The sequence below is a fragment of the Macaca thibetana genome, chromosome 16 (assembly GCF_024542745.1).
Source record: "Macaca thibetana thibetana isolate TM-01 chromosome 16, ASM2454274v1, whole genome shotgun sequence".
Lineage (NCBI taxonomy): Eukaryota > Metazoa > Chordata > Mammalia > Primates > Cercopithecidae > Macaca > Macaca thibetana.
In genome coordinates this window covers 40,393,423-40,409,489 of record NC_065593.1, presented here as the reverse complement: position 1 = coordinate 40,409,489, position 16,067 = coordinate 40,393,423, and the positions used below count along the sequence as shown (strand labels likewise).

Here is a 16,067-nt window from a genome sequence, read left to right as displayed (position 1 = left end):
ATATAATTCTCATTCTTATGTTTTCATCCTATTGATGCATAAATATTTCAGAACAAATATTTTTATGGGTACTGCCCTTTTGCTTTCATTGATACTTTTCTTCAATGAATAATTATCAAATATTTCTGATTATTTCTGATTATGTTTATCCTCTATGATTATTCGGTATACTTTGTCAACTTTAGATATTGTAGCTTTCTAGGCCTCTGCAATTTCCTGTCATCCTAGCAGAGAAGCTAAGTTTTTCCAATGAATAAAAAAAGTCACCAAAGTATTCTTGCCAGTGTCAACATATTCAAAAGTGTAATTACCAAATTTCTCAGCGAAATCTGTTACACCCAGTGCTTCTCAAATTTTGATGTGAATACAAATGCCCCAGAAATTCTATGAAAATGAAGATTCTGATTCAGTAGGTGTGAGGTGGAAAAGAGTCTGCATTTCTACCAAGTTCCCAGGTGATGCTAATGTTACCCGGGACCACACTTTAAATGGCAAAGTTACAATGTTGGCTTTTGCTCTTGTATTTATACAGTTATTCTTTTCCTTTTTGAAAGAACAATTTTAGTGCCTTCTCATTTGCTTGCTAAGTACTTCCAAAGCTGCAGATTTTTTTAAATTGATGTGTTAAATATTTTGATTGACGATTTTCAACTAATTTTGAAGAAAATGCAACCAAAACTTAAGACTTACTTTAAAAATTTTTACTCCCATTACCATCATAAAGCATTTAGTTTGTTTTAAAGAGTAGCTCATCCCAAATTCAAAGATTTCAAAACTCCGAGGCTAAGAGAGGTAAGCACATATTGCCAATGTGCCAAAATACCAGAGCAGTTTTTAAAACGTAATAATATCTTCTCAAAACAAAGTTGCAGTTTTTACTCTCAGTAAATTTATATGACAACATTTAGTATTTTTATATCTACAGCTTCCATTTTTACTGGTAGATAGCATAGATTTAGATGTAATTATAAATTATGTATGAACTATATCAAAATCCAAGTACGTTTCTGCTCCATGGCCTATTAATTTAATAAGAACGTTATTTTCACGAATACACTGTACTCTACTAAAATCTGTGCTCATATTTTTTCCAAAAACAAATATTTTCTATTAAATGTTAATATATTTAATTAAAATTATAACAATAGCATTCACAATATTGTCAAATGTTGTAACTTTGACAGAATGATTGTCATTCCATTAATTGAGACTTCAAAGGATCAACTATTACTAAACTTAATTCTTTTTTTTTTTTTTTTTTTTTTTGAGACAGAGTCTTGCTCTGTCACCCAGGCTGGAGTACAGTGGTGCGATCTTGGCTGACTGCAAGCTCCACCTCCCGGGTTCATGCCATTCTCCTGCCTCAGCCTCCCGAGTAACTGGGACTACAGGTGCCCACCACCACGCCCAGGTAATTTTTTGTATTTTTAGTAGAGATGGGGTTTCACTGTGTTAGCCAGGATGGTCTCGATCTCCTGACCTCGTGATTAATTCATTTTTAACTTGAAGCATTTGCTGATATTGAGAAAAATAAAGTGGCATCATTTCAATCTTTGCAAAGTATTTCTGCTAATGAAGTAATCATATTAACAGTTATTTCTTTGCTTTTAGTATGTTCACAGGGAAAGTTGGAATCAATAATGAAATAATGTAATGTAGTCATCTGATCTAGATGAAAAGTCATGTTTCACAGAATGAGCTATAAATGCACTTTCTGCAGCTGTATGTGTTAACATTATTGTGACTAGGATAGGGTAGTTTTCTTAAAAGCAACCATTAACATTTGAAGTAGATCCTGATGCTTTCTTACTATATTTATGACTCTGGCTTATCAAAATAATCCCTTGTATTAGTCTGTTTACACACTGCTACAAAGAACTGCCAACTGGGTAATTTACAAAGGAAAGAGGTTTAATCGACTCACCGTTCAGCATGAGGTTTAGTTGACTCACAGTTCAGCATGGCTGGGGAAGCCTCAGGAAACTTACGATCAAAGCTGAAGGTGAAGGGGAAAGGGAAGCAAGGCACCCTCTTCACAAGGTGGCAGGAAGGAGAATGAATACAGGAGCAGCTACCAAACACTTATACAACCATCAGAACTGGTGAGAACTCATTCACTATCACAAGAGCAGCGTGGGGGAGAATGCCCTCATGATTCAATTACCTCCACCTGATCCACCTCCTGACATGTGGGAATTATGGGGATTGTGGGGATTACAATTCAAGAGATTTTGGGTGGAGCACGGCCAAACCATATCATCCCCTTAATGGATAATAATTGTCAACAAATATCTTACTCGAGTTTCACATTCACTAAGTTTTTAAGAAATAAAAATTTATATTTAGTTTCTTATTAAATATACATTATTCTTTTTGCTTTAACTAATTGCTGCCAAGAATTCATTGAAAACAATTTTTAAAAGCATAAATAGTAAAATAAATAAATTGCTCTAGAGTTACCATTAAATAGATGACAAAAATCATTGTAGCATCAGCATTCCAACTACTCTCTATTTCCCTACATATTGCACATATATCTAGCCTATAAGTTTGCATGGTTCCCACTGTCTGCAACCATGATCTGGTGCTTTATTTATCTAGCATCCCAAGGCAGGACCACGGCAATTCACCAAGTGGCCAGCAGAGATAGCAACAAAACAACAGTTCTCCCATCAACACCTAAAAGTAGATGTTAGTTATCTCTAGCTTCTCCGAAAGGAGTCTACTTTATTTCACCAACAAGAATGCTTAATGCTGTCAATGACAGGAAGGATTTAGGGTGTTAGTTACTTGCATTTTCAAAGGGCCAGAGTAGAGAAATGTGGCGTCACTAGTTCATTTTTTACATTAACTACATGTTAAAGTGAAACCTCTATTCACTGCACATGTAACTCACACTTGGCATGGCAGAAGATGGAAACAGAAATGAAATCAACCAAATGCACACTGCTTATTTCAATGCAGCTGTCAATATAACACTATGCTTAAAAAATGAAAAATCTAAGAAAAGTGCTAAAGCAAACTGGGTACTATGATTATAGTCATAAACCAGAAGTACCTCAGGCAAAGCAAGAGGTAGAGTCTTTCTAATTATACTGTGAAGTACTATCCTTGCTGTAAGAAAAACAATCTCTCAACTTATTAGGGCAGTTAGGAAAATGTTTCTCTTACGCATAAAGGATGTAGATGGAAGGCAGTTATCTTTGCTTATAGGACAAATTTGGCCAGCAGACATATTTTGTTGGCTTACACAGAGTTGTTTTTGACTTGAATTACTTGCAAAAAATTAAATTGGAAGATTTCACATAGAATTGTGACTTCTCTTGAAAAAAATGCAAGATCTGACAACTCTAAGCTTGAATTACCACATACTGAAAATCAGCTATAGTGTCACAGAGCCACATTATTTTATAAACTCAAAGGGCACCACTTAGCTTGTATCCTAAGTGAAATTAATACAATGGAATTGTACCTATGGTATATAAATATGCCAACACCTTAGAATTGAGCAACTGCTAGTGCTCTGAGGTCTATGAATGATACCTTTAGAAGAAATAGGTAGTCTTCGGTTTGCCACAATTCCTACCCTACCTAATTAATTCATTTCATTGCCTGGTCAAGTAAGCAATAGAATTTGTTGCTTTTGGTTTAGACTACAGTCTTCTTAAAAATCATTTCTTTTTTAAAGGTAAGAATTTCTCTCTGTCTGATTTTATAGTTAGTTACTGGACAACCAGGTGCATCTTAAACTCCCGCTTCTGGAAAATACTCAAACGGAATTGCCTTATGCCATCATGCATCGTTGTGTAGGTTTTGAGTGATAAAGCCACTCATACCCTATTACTCTTTGACACTTTATTCTGTGGAACCAGAGAGGCAGGAGCCACAGATTTTGTTTTGCTGGAGTCCCCAGAGCCATTATTCTAAATATTATTTTAAACCAAATAATTTAAACATTGGCTCATGTGAGTAGATCTTTGTGGGTAGAATATACCATGGATGGCCTGAAACAGACCAGATACTGGAAGGAAATAGTGGTCCCAGAGTGAGATGGGTGTGAGAGCAGATAGAGTTAGGAACAGAAAATATTCCACAGAAACCCTCCCCACCCAAATCAACCCTTATTCCTCAAAAACTAAGTGTCTTAGGTGCTTTCCACTATAGGAAAAAACTTCATTTCATATTTTTCCCCTTTTGTATTGTAGTTTCCCTCAGTTACTCTAATCTTTCTGTAAAGTTGGTTACACCCAATGAGGTATGCACTGTACTGTTTTAGGCAACAAAGGGAAGAGAGAGGAAAGAATAGTGTGATTTCCTGGTGCCCAAGAGGAGAGCCGAGCAGACTACTGTGCATGAGAGATCCAAGTCGTGTGTCCGGCAGGGTGCCATGGCAAAACACCTGATCCATGGAACCGCAGTTTCGTGAATAATTCATCACTCAAAAGAATATAAAACTAATTCTTCTCTACTGAATGTAAGAGAGTGGAGATAGAATAGATGGTAGAAACATACATACACATGCACACATATGTGTGTATATATACACACACATTATATATACACACATATATTATAATATATATATATAGAGAGAGAGGGAGACAGAGTTTGAATTTCACATAATTCCTTTTGAATGAAAGAACTGATTAAAACCTGCTGGAGTATTTATATTTTCCTTGCAAAATTTCTGGAGACTAAAAAATTGCACCTTGCATCATCCAACACCTTCATAACCAATGAGTGACATTTTATGCTAAAGGTTTTTTTTTTTGAGACAGAGTCTCACTCTGTCACCCAGGCGGGAGTACAGTGGCAGGATCTCAGCTCACTGTAACCTCCGCTTCCCAGGTTCAAGTGATTCTCCTGCCTCAGCCTCCCAAGTAGCTGGGACCACAGACACATACCATCACGCCTGACTAATATTTGTATTTTTGGTAGAGACGGGGTTTCACTACATTAGCCAGGCGGGTCTCAAACTCCTGACCTCATGATCTGCCCTCCTCAGCCTCCCAAAGTGCTTGGATTATAGGAGTGAGCCACTGGGACCAGCATAGGCTAAAGTTTTGACACCATAAGCATTATAGCAGTCAGTCCCATTGCCAGTTTAAATGTACACCCTTGTTTAAAAGGCTAGAACGCATCTTAGCGGATAAAGTATGTTGAATAATGTCAACACACAGCTTGTTAAAACTGACAATGGATCCTCAGAAGGTGTCAAACAGGAGCAGAACACAGCCTTTATCCTGCCCCAGGTTGCTTAAAGCTGAAGTGTGGTAAATTGGGCATGTCTAAAATGGAACTGTCATGCTTAGAAGGTCTAATATTGAATCTTTCCCTACAGATCTCAAACAGACTAATATATCTGGGCACTTGAACTTTTCTTGGGTTATAAAGCACCTGAAAAATAATACTTATTAGAGTTACTAAAAATGCCCTGTGAGACAAAGGAGCAAGTAAAATTATTACATGACAAATTATGTCCTTCTACAAATATCCATATACTTCTAGACAATTTCCTTTCACCGTTTAATTCCAAGGATGCAAATAAAGCAAATAAGTTTCTCTTTGAAGATTACCTTCCTTCCCTGATGTTTCATGATGGCTGTCTTTTTTATGTTCTTGAGAAAAAGTGTTGCTTTGCTGTCACCCAGGCTGAAGTGCAGTGACATAATCATAGCTCACTGCAGCTTTGACCTCTTGAGCTTCAGTGATCCTCTCACCTCAGCCTCCTGAGTAGCTAGGAATACAGGCACACGCCACCATAGCTGGCTAATTTTTTATTTTTATTTTGTAGACATAGTGTCTCAGTAGGTTGCCCAGGCTGAACTCAAACTCCTGGCTCCCTGCAATTCTCCCACCTCAGCCTCCTCAAAGGGCTGGGATTATAGGCATGAGCCACTGTGCCTGGCCATTATGGCTGTCTTGAGCGCTGAGTTGAAAAGGCATCTGAGGCCATTTCTAGGCTAAAGCTAGAGTATCACAATCCAGGCTGACCAAGGAGGTCTGGGTAAATGCTGCCAGCACCGAGTCCAGGTGCTGGCTGTGGCCTGAACTTCTGGATATGGCACCGACCTACACTATCTGTCTCTGTTTGAGGTCATGTTCAGTATAGTTAATAAGTTAAAATTTTGTGGATTTGCAGGGAAAGGTTTATTACTGAACTAAATTCATCTTCCAGTCTGATGATATTACAGCATAGAAAAAATAACTCTAATGAAATCAGGATAGAAGAGTCAAGACTCAAAAGGAACCTAACAGTGTATCCTGAGTAAGGGAGATATAAAAACAATAAAATAAAACATCAAAACAAAGAAGACAGCAGGTAATGAATTTGAAGCAAATGATGGATCACAGTGGTTAAGGAAATAGCAAGAGAGTTCAAGGGCCAGAATCTGGAGAAAGTCTATGAGATAAGAATATACAGAGGAAAGGAGCCCTTTTTCTATGCCTAAAGTTGAAGCTGTGAATGGAGAGAAAGCTATTCAAGGTGAAAGACCAAGTTGGACTCTCCAAATATTGCTAATAAAAGATAACTAAAATGGATTTGACTGACAATTGCAGAGAAGTGTCTGGTACCCAGTGTGCCAAATATTATGTAAAAAGGAGGCTGGGTGTGGTGGTCATGCCTGTAATCTCAGCACTTTGGGAAGCCAAGGCGGGTGGGTCACTTGAGCTCAGGGGTTTGAGACTAGCCTGGCCAACATGGTGAAACCCCATCTCCACTAAAAGTACAAAAATTAGCTGGGCGTGGTGGTGGGCACCTGCAGTCCCAGCTACTCGGGAGGCTGAGGCAGGATAATTGCTTGAACCTGGGAGGTGGAGGTTGCAGTGAGCCAAGATCGCACCACTGCCCTCCAGCCTGGGTGACAGAGTGAGACTCTGTCTTAAAAAAAAAAAAGGAAAAGTAAAAGTGTAGGTATGCTACATACAACAAAATAAGAACTTATATGATTAATAGGACATTAAATAAAATAGGTTAACTACAGATAAATATGCACTGCCATGTATTTTCTTCTTTATCCAACCTTAAACATGTCTACAACAGGAGTTCTTAAAGGTAAATGAGTTGAAAACAATGTACTGAATAATGCCCGCCTATCCCCTCCCCTCACCCCCTGGAAATAGATTCTGTCTTAGAGCCTGGAGAGGAAGTGCAGCCCTGCCAATATCTTATCACTCAGTGAAACTCATTTTGGACTTGACCTCTAGATAATAAATATGTGTCATTTATAAGTCACCACATTTGTAGTAATGTATTACAGCAACAATAGCAAACAAATACACTATGCAAACTAATAACATTGTTATTGGTTAAATGGAATGTTTATTTTCAATAAGAGATAAAGAATCTGACATAATTTCCTGTACTTGCATAGCACGAAGTGGAAATAGATTCAAATTTATTTTGTCTTAAGTTTCCTGGAGATTGGGAGACAGGGGTATATATTTTTTAATGAACTCATATGGCTAAACACAAAGATACGTCCTGAGTGTACTCTTTAAATATTCAACATCACCATTGTTCAAACCTTCAAGATTCCAGGGCCTCATTCTAAAAATGTAGGAATTGGATGAGGAAAATGTCCTCGGAGGGAATTTAAAGGAAGAGAGTACTCATAAAAGATGACACGGGCGGAGAGTAGAGTTGAAAGTTCAGCCCCAATGCACAGGAGGGTGCTGAGAATGAGAGAAAGCACTTGCTAGAAACTTCCAAAGCAGAAATATTTGCCATAAAGGAAAGGTAGGTGAGAATCATGTATCTAATTTAAAAAAAAAAAAAAAATTAAAGAGCATCTCTGAAATCTACCTGGAAAGATATTTCTACCTCAGATGGTTTGTAATCAAGTTTCCTTGTATTTCTTATGCCTATTTTATTCAACCTGGAGACCATTTTTGCTCTTCTAGATTTTACAACCCACTTAGCTCACCTTGTGTACTCAGAAAAATAGTCTCACTTCATGCTGAGCATGTAGGTTGGATATCAGTTCTACTTTTCAGGTGAATGGTAAGAATTTTAGGAGTTCGATGAGAAAGTACAGTGACTGGTGAATTCTAACTCCCTAAACAACTAAGCAAGCAATGAATTGCACCTCCAAAATGATCGATTGAGCCCTGGATCAAAGAAAGGGTGTGTGTCTTTATGTGTATCGTAAAAGAGGTTGGTAAGGACATAACTGAGTTGGGAAAGACTGAATTTCTTGTAATGCGCTCCGTATGTTTTTTTTTTGACAGATCTCATCTTGATTGAAGAGGCTGCATGTCTCTGGAAAGCACCACCTCATTCTGCGTTGAGGAATAATTTTGTGCCTGTAGTCAAGCTAACACCCCGCCCACCCACCCACTGCAACTCCTCACACACACACGCTGAGTTAGAAAAACATGCGCATCCCTGCTTCATTATTCAACCTCAGTGATATCTATGGCTTTCTCTTCGAATACTCTGTCGACGAATCACTGACCTGCCGGCAGACAGCAGTTGATTTGTTACACAATTCAAAGCCCAGATCTCTGGAGATTAGAGATTGCTGGGAATACTAGTGTAGTTATTAGTTAGCACCAAAATATCCACGATTTCATAACTGGTGTTTCAGAACTGCCACCCCACCTCTGTTTCATTATATAACCCTAGAACAGCAAACAGACAGTGCTATGGGATGAGGGAAAAGGGAGATAAAACAACGTTTCAGAAATGCCAGTAATTCCCCGGCCAAAACAACTTTTCAGAAATGCCAGTAATTCCCCGGCCACTCTCATGATTTGTACCAATGTCATGCACCATTGGTACAATTATTTATATAGTGTTAACCCTTAAATTGACTCACTGTTTTTACTTGGTCTCATCATAACCAGATAATAACCACAACAGCATAGATTTAAGGGATGAATAACATTTTCAATGCTCATTAAAATATATCCATAACTGACACAATAAAAAACTTGTCCACATACAACCTTAAAGCATCTTACGTGCCTTATAAGTCACACTTTGGGAAATACTCAACTGAAATCAGTATCAGCTCAGGCTTCTAGGATTTCAGACTCAGTCCAAAATATGCAAGCTTAAGATGGATGAAAAGGAAGGAGTGGGAAATTATCATTACAGACTCCCTCCTCATCTAAATAAACCATTGTTTCACTCCATTTTCCCACATGCTTATTACTAGTAGATAACATTCAAGTACCAGCAGCTGTTAGAAGAAACTAAAAGGGAAAGAAACAGGCATAAAAAAAGAAAGGAAAACATGAATCTGACAACTGAAATGGAATCTGCTTGGTTTTCCACTATTCCTGTATGTTGTGGGTTGAAAGGCTAATAGCAAAATATTGTGATTTTTAAAACATCATAATTATAGGATCTTGAATCATGTTGTCATCGCTCCATGCTTTTGCCTTTGTCTCTCTTTTAATCTCCTTAATGTACCATAATTATGTCTTCAGTGTGGGTCAATTATATTTGAACTAGAAAACAAATTACCATCATTACCTCTGATTATTCTTCTCTTTTCTTTGATCCTATTTTGTGCAGCAACCAGAAATTTTGTGTTCATTCAGCCCTTCTCTTCCCCAGTTGCCTTGTTGGCAGAGCTGAAATACAGAAGAAAATAATCCCTCTGCCATTTCCAGTGTTATCTTTTCCCTTCATCCCACTCTTCAAACATTTTTGGGGCCTGCACACTACCAAAATATGTTCAAATGATCTTATTACCAAAGTAGCTCTTGGCTAAGACGGCCTTTTAGTCACAGTGCCCCTTTAATCCTTTTCTTCACCTCCCTAACTATATTTACAAAATCCAAATTAGTACACAAAGGCTCATTCAAATTGCATTAATATCATAAAAAGCTACTGTATCCTAGTGTCAATAACCCTGAGATTAATAGTCCCCAAGACTTATGTGACACAGAAAATTAACAAGGCTGGCTTGACCAATGATCCATGAATTATGACGGGCTCTCCACTGTGATTACAAATATTAATGCAATTAGCATTTATTTTAGTTGAAAATAAAAAGGTAAGAATGGGGATGACAGAAATTATACTCAAGAAATAGAGGCCTGGTGGCTCAAGCCTGTAATCCCAGCACTTTGGGAGGCTGAGGTGGGTGGATCACGAGGTCAGGAGATGGATACCATCCTGGCTAACACAGTGAAACCCCGTCTCTACTAAAAAATACAAAAAATTAGCCGGGTGTGGTGGTGGGCACCTGTAGTCCCAGCTACTGGGTAGGCTGAGGCAGGAGAATGGCGTGAACCCGGGAGATGGAGCTTGCAGTGAACCGAGATGGTGCCACTGCACTCCAGCCTGGGGGACAGAGCAAGATTCCGTCTCAAAAAAAAAAAGGAATAGAAATATTCAGGTTTCCTTAATCAAGTTTTCTGGACAGGTGTCGAGTGAAACCAAGAGGCAAGGTGATGTGTTTGCTTTCTCTTTACCAAGAAGGAGCATAAACAAGGGCTGGAGGAGCATCAGTGACTCATTCTTTTGAGAAGTCTTCCCAGTTATGGGGCATGAAGCATCATGATGATATATCTTGCCCCATATTGACAAGCTGATTTCCCAGAAATCCCCATAACAAATTGGAAACACATCCTTAACGCCAAGCCATTGATATTTGATATTTGGATTTGTTGTGCAGCAAAATGGAAGTGGGAAATGGGGTTTTACAGGAGCAATGTCCTCTAACTCATGCTGGCTGGAGCCCTGTATTTAAATCAAAACCTTCACTCCTGCCACATTTTACTTCCACTTCTGCATGTTATGAGGTGCTTTCCTTCTGCTGTTTATTCCCCTTCATTTCTGGTAGCCCAGAATCTGCACTGGAGAACAGGGGAAAAATCTAAGAAATATAGTCCACTGTAGCACCTACTCAGCAAATAATACAATAAGTACTTATTACTTGCAACTCAACAAATAAATCCCTGGTGTGTTGCAGGTGCCAGGGTACAAGACTCCTCTGTCTTTGTTCAATGTAACTGTTAGGTTTGGGGCAGGGGGTAGGAGGACTGTGAGGCTCGAATGAAACAGAAATACTTTACATTTCAGATGAAAAATAATCCCTCTTTAATGATTGAGTCATGAGAGAGGGAACACGCTACAATTCAGCCCACACTAGAATTCTCATACTGCCTTGTTCCAGCTGAGTGACTTTGAGATCACATAAACTCTACGCATATGTTGGTCCCTGCTCTGGCTACCTCACAGGGCTTCTGTGAGGATGCTCCTAAGTAATGCATAGAAAATGGTTAACATTAAGATATTGTGCACAATAAAATATTGTGCACTGAGGTTGAATAAATATTGTGCTTAAATAACATGATCAGCCTATTTCGCCTCACTTTAGGTGGAAGAAGGAGGAAAGCTCTACTGTGTATTACATGCATGTGACACTCAGATAGGAGATTTTCTCATTTAAACCTTATAATATGTAAATGAGCATAAAATTAATATCCTGATTTTGAAGCTAAAGAAAATGAAGCTCCAAAAAGATTGGTAATCCGCCCTCTTTTGTATATTTAATGTACTGATTCATTCAACAAATATTAGGTGTTATTGTTCTAGGATACAGGTTGGCTATAAACTATACCTCACAGGCAAAATCCTATTAAACATCTGTTTTTGCAAATAAAATGGAGCAAATAAAGTTTTATTGGAACACAGTCACACCCATACTATGGTTGTTTCACACTACATTGGCGAAGTTGAATAACTACAAGAGAAATCATATGGCCTGCAAAGCAAATAAAATATGTACTCTCTGGGCTTTTACAGAAAAAAAATAAATGCTAATCACTCTTCTAGGAGCTTGGGATACAGCAGTAATGAAAATACGAGGAAAATTCCCTGCTCTTGTGGTGCTTACATTTTAGTGGAGGGCGACAGTCAATGTAATGCACTTAATTTAAAAGTTAATCATTTTCTCGAAGTTCTGGAGGCCAGAAGTCTGAAATCAAAGTCAGCAGGACCACACTCACTAGGAAGGCTCTGAGGGAACCTCCTTCCTCGCCTCTTCCAGCCTGCAGTGGCTCCAGGCATTTCTTGCATAACTCGAATGTTTATTGTGTTTCTTCTCCCCTGTCTCTCATAAGGACATTTGTCATTGGATTCATGGCTCGCCCAGATAATCCAGGATGATCTCATCTCAAAATCCTTTGTTATATCTGCAAAGTCTCTTTTTCCAAATAAAGTCACTTTCACGGGTTCCAGATAGAAATATTTGGGATGGACACCATTCCGTCCTCTGGGGTAGCAGAAGTCTGGAAGGTTTGTTTTATTTTATTTTATTTATTTATTTATTCATTGAGACAGGGTCTCCTCATTCTCTCACTCAGGCTGGAGCACAGTGGTGTGATTAGGGCTTACTGTAGCCTCAATCTCCAGGGCTCAAGTGATCCTCCTACCTCAGTCTCCCGAGTACCTGAGACTACAGGCATGTGCCACCATGCCCAGCTAATTTTTTTATTTTTTGTAGTGATGGGTTCTCGCTATGTCATCTAGGCAGGTCTCAAACTGCTGGGCTCAAGAGATCCTCTCGCCTCATCCTCTCAAAGTGCTGGGATTACAGGCATAAGCCACCATGCTCAGCCTAAGTTTTGTTTTAGACATACTAAATATGAGACTTCTCTTAGTTAACTAAGTGGAGATGTTGAGTAGACAACATATGGACCTGGAATTCAATCACACGATGGTAGAAACCAAGAGTCCCAACCATATTTTTTCTTTACGCATGCTTGCTCAGTTATTATGTGGTCTCCCATTCACAGAAACAACTAGTAAAATGACCCTTGATATGCGGTAATATGACCTGCCTATGCCATTCCCAATGTTGATGTCCTTGGGTATAACAAAAACAGGCCCCTCCTTTCTCCTTTAAAAGACGGTGTGGACTTGACTGAGCAAGACAAGATTCTTAGGGATAGGAGGAAAGTGGCATTGTTTATTTCCCTTTGGTGATTATATCAAGCTTAGCAAAGCCCAGAAGACACTATAAATGCAATGGTTTGATTGTTCCTGGTTCCCACCTTGTGAAACACCACGAACATTTACAAGCTGGGGTTAAGGGTCTACCAATAGTTTGGAAGAGCAACTTTCTCTACCCCACAGAGAATACATGGCTTTGCTAGCAGCATTTTCTAACCCATGGAGATAACTAACTGACAAGAAATCTGAGCATTAGGTCACTTGATACTGAGTCAACATAGAAATTCTGCCAAATCAAAAACTTCAAAGCTCAATATATTAATGAGCTTCTGGAGTCTCTGAAGACCTCTTACTGGCCAGAGAAAAGATCTATCGAATTATCTTCTCTTTAATTTAAAGTGAAAATTGATGCTATCTGGGTGTCAGGTATAATCATCTTAATTTATTGTGGAATATGTAAGGGACCGCTGAAAGTACGAGTGATCCAATTATAGGTTTAAACGACTTTGAGGTTCCTTGTTTCCCCCAGTCTTATTCATGAAGCATTTTCACTTTCAGACAATCAAGAGTTATTTATATAGGTTTGGGGCTTATTGATATAGCTAAAAAGCCCCCAGAGGTAGAATTCCAACTGTTTACTGAAAAACACTGAATTTGATATATCAAAAATCTAATTTAAATATTAGCAATGGACTCAAAGCTACTCTTAATAAGTAACAAAAGAATGAATCACTTGGGACAGAATAACCCCATGGAAGGATGATCAAATGTGGCTCCTTCCTCCAAAAGGTTTCTGGCTCCATTTTCCAGAATCTGCAGGGATAGAAAATATCCTCATCCAATGGTGTGTTCAGTGACATACATGAGTTTGTAACATCCCTAAGCTCCTATCAGATAGGAAACATTAGGAAATCATTGAAAAGCCTGGTTTATTTTCTCCATCTGGGCAACAAAGGTGCATTGAATCTGCTCTGCCACCTTATTCTTCCAGAACAGAAATGAATACAATTGAGAGGACTCAGAAAGGTTAGGCATAAGAGAAAGAGGGCAAAGTAACACGTCCAGCCCCATAAGTATGACTCCTTGTTCTAAGGGAGATACTATTGCGCAATCGTTGAAAGAATAGGCATGTGCATTAGAAGAGCAGTTGTGAACAAGTATGTGTTCTGTTATTTGCCTCTTCTGTGACTTTAGACAGTTATTCAACCTTTCTAAGCCTCATGTCTTCAAGGGATAAAACATACTGCATATCTCATAAGGTCTTTGTGAGGGCTAAATGTAAAGAATATATCACCCAGCACAAAGTAATTGATTTTAATTGCAGCTACAATAATTATTATCTGAATAATAAAAGCAGGGCTGTAGTTAGGTGCTGACAATTCCAAACTCTTCTGTGTGAGCCAAATATCCATTGATTAATTCTCAGACCCAGTCACCCCAAACAAGGGACTTTGATGAAAGGCCAAATCTTCTGAGAGTGTGATCTGAAGTTTATTCTCCTATTAGTGAAAGTGGGAAAGTTGTTTTTCTTCCTTTTTATGATTTGGCTGAGATCTAAAGGCCTTGGGGCACCTGGCACAGAGAACTCAAAGTTATTATTGAAAACTGAAAATTTTGATGAACCTAATAGCCAGAGGCAGATCAAGTCCACATGGCATGAAAGTAGGGCAATGAGAAAAGCAGGGTTGTGATAACAGTCAAGTCTCAGACCTGTGGTGAGAAACAACAGAATGAATCAGCGTGCAGGACAAACAAACCAAGCCAGCAGAAATATTGATTTAGATCCTTTTTAGAAAGAAAATGTCTAGCAGTGACCATTCATTTTGAAATCATTTCTGCTACCAGAAGTCAAAAGCCAAATATATCTTATTGGAATCCCACCTGGATGGGCAGTATTGCCAGATCCTACCCACTGGTAATCTCTTACTCCAGCATCTACTTTGAAAGAATCTTAGTCTTCAGGAAAGAGAAAAAGATGCTCCCACTTCTATAACCTTAGAATGTCTTGGCCAACTCAGCCCCTTAGCCTGAGATGGAGCCCACTTTCTTGTACCTGAAGGGACTTTCACTGCCTTACTGGAGTAATCTTGGCAGTCTTTAAAGTCTATTTAGAGGAGATGGAAGTGAAGATTGTGTGTGTGTGTGTGTGTGTGTGTGTGTGTGTGTGTGTGTGTGTGTACACAAGCACATGTGTGTTGGTTGGTGAAGGAGACAAAAAGCCATCTTGAATCCTGAGAATGAACCTGACTGACATGACCTCCAACAGCCAACTGGCAATAACAGGCAACCACACATTCATTCATTTAACAAAAGTGCCCATTCAAATGGAATATGAATTCAATTACTCCACATTAATTGAATGCCTGCTGTTGTCAAATTGGGAGGGAGGGGCAGGGGAAATTAGGAGTTATTATAATAACACAAGTGAATGACAATATCATTTTAGGTAAAATTGGTGTAGAGAAGGTCATGACAAGTAATTGAAACGGGGATATATTTTGAAGATACTGCTGAAAAGATTAACAGATTGAACGTGGAGTATAAGAGACAAAGGAAACTCAAGATGACTCTATGTTTCTTGGCCCAGGCACCTAGTAGGATGAAATTTCCAATCATTGAGATAGGACAGCTGTGGGAGGAGCAGATTTGGGAGCTTAGGAATTAAGAGTTTTGTTTTGGCCATATTCAGCCTGAGATAACAACTTTACATCTAAGAGGGATGTGTTGAGTAGGCAGTTGGATATATGAGAAGGGTTTGAGAAGAAAAGTCGTGAGTTGTAGATATAAATTTAGGAGTTGTCAGAGTTACGATGGCTTCTAAAACCCTGAAACTGGGGAAGATAACCTAGGGAGTAAGTGTAGAACCAAAAAAGAGATCTGAAGTCTGGGCTTTGAGAGATGAAGAATAATAAGCAGAATATAATTAGAGTGATAAGTGAAATGGAAGAAAAACTAAGCAAGGCAGCAAAGGGAAGAAAGAGCTTCAAGAAGAGAAGGGTCAGCTATTCTAATATTGATAGACCTAATGTGATGAGGAATTATAACGAACTTCTGGATTTGGTATCATGGAGACCGTCAAGGACTGTGGCAACACTCTTTCAAAGAAGGAGAAAACAAAACACCAATGAGTGTGGGTTCAAAAGAGACTGTG

General features: G+C 38.7%; 1 protein-coding gene and 1 long non-coding RNA gene across 4 annotated transcripts in view; one reads left to right on the top strand and one right to left on the bottom strand.

Moving 5' to 3' along the window:
• LOC126939425 (40S ribosomal protein S17-like) overlaps positions 1-16,067 on the top strand; it is a 670,460-nt gene that overhangs the window by 300,483 nt on the left and 353,910 nt on the right. The gene's annotated exons all lie outside the window — the stretch shown is intronic.
• Positions 8,884-16,067, bottom strand: part of LOC126939451 (uncharacterized) — a 215,618-nt gene continuing 208,434 nt past the window's right edge. Inside the window, exon 4 of the long non-coding RNA XR_007720394.1 lies at positions 8,884-9,585. This is a non-coding gene — a long non-coding RNA (uncharacterized LOC126939451). The remainder of the gene's footprint in view (positions 9,586-16,067) is intronic.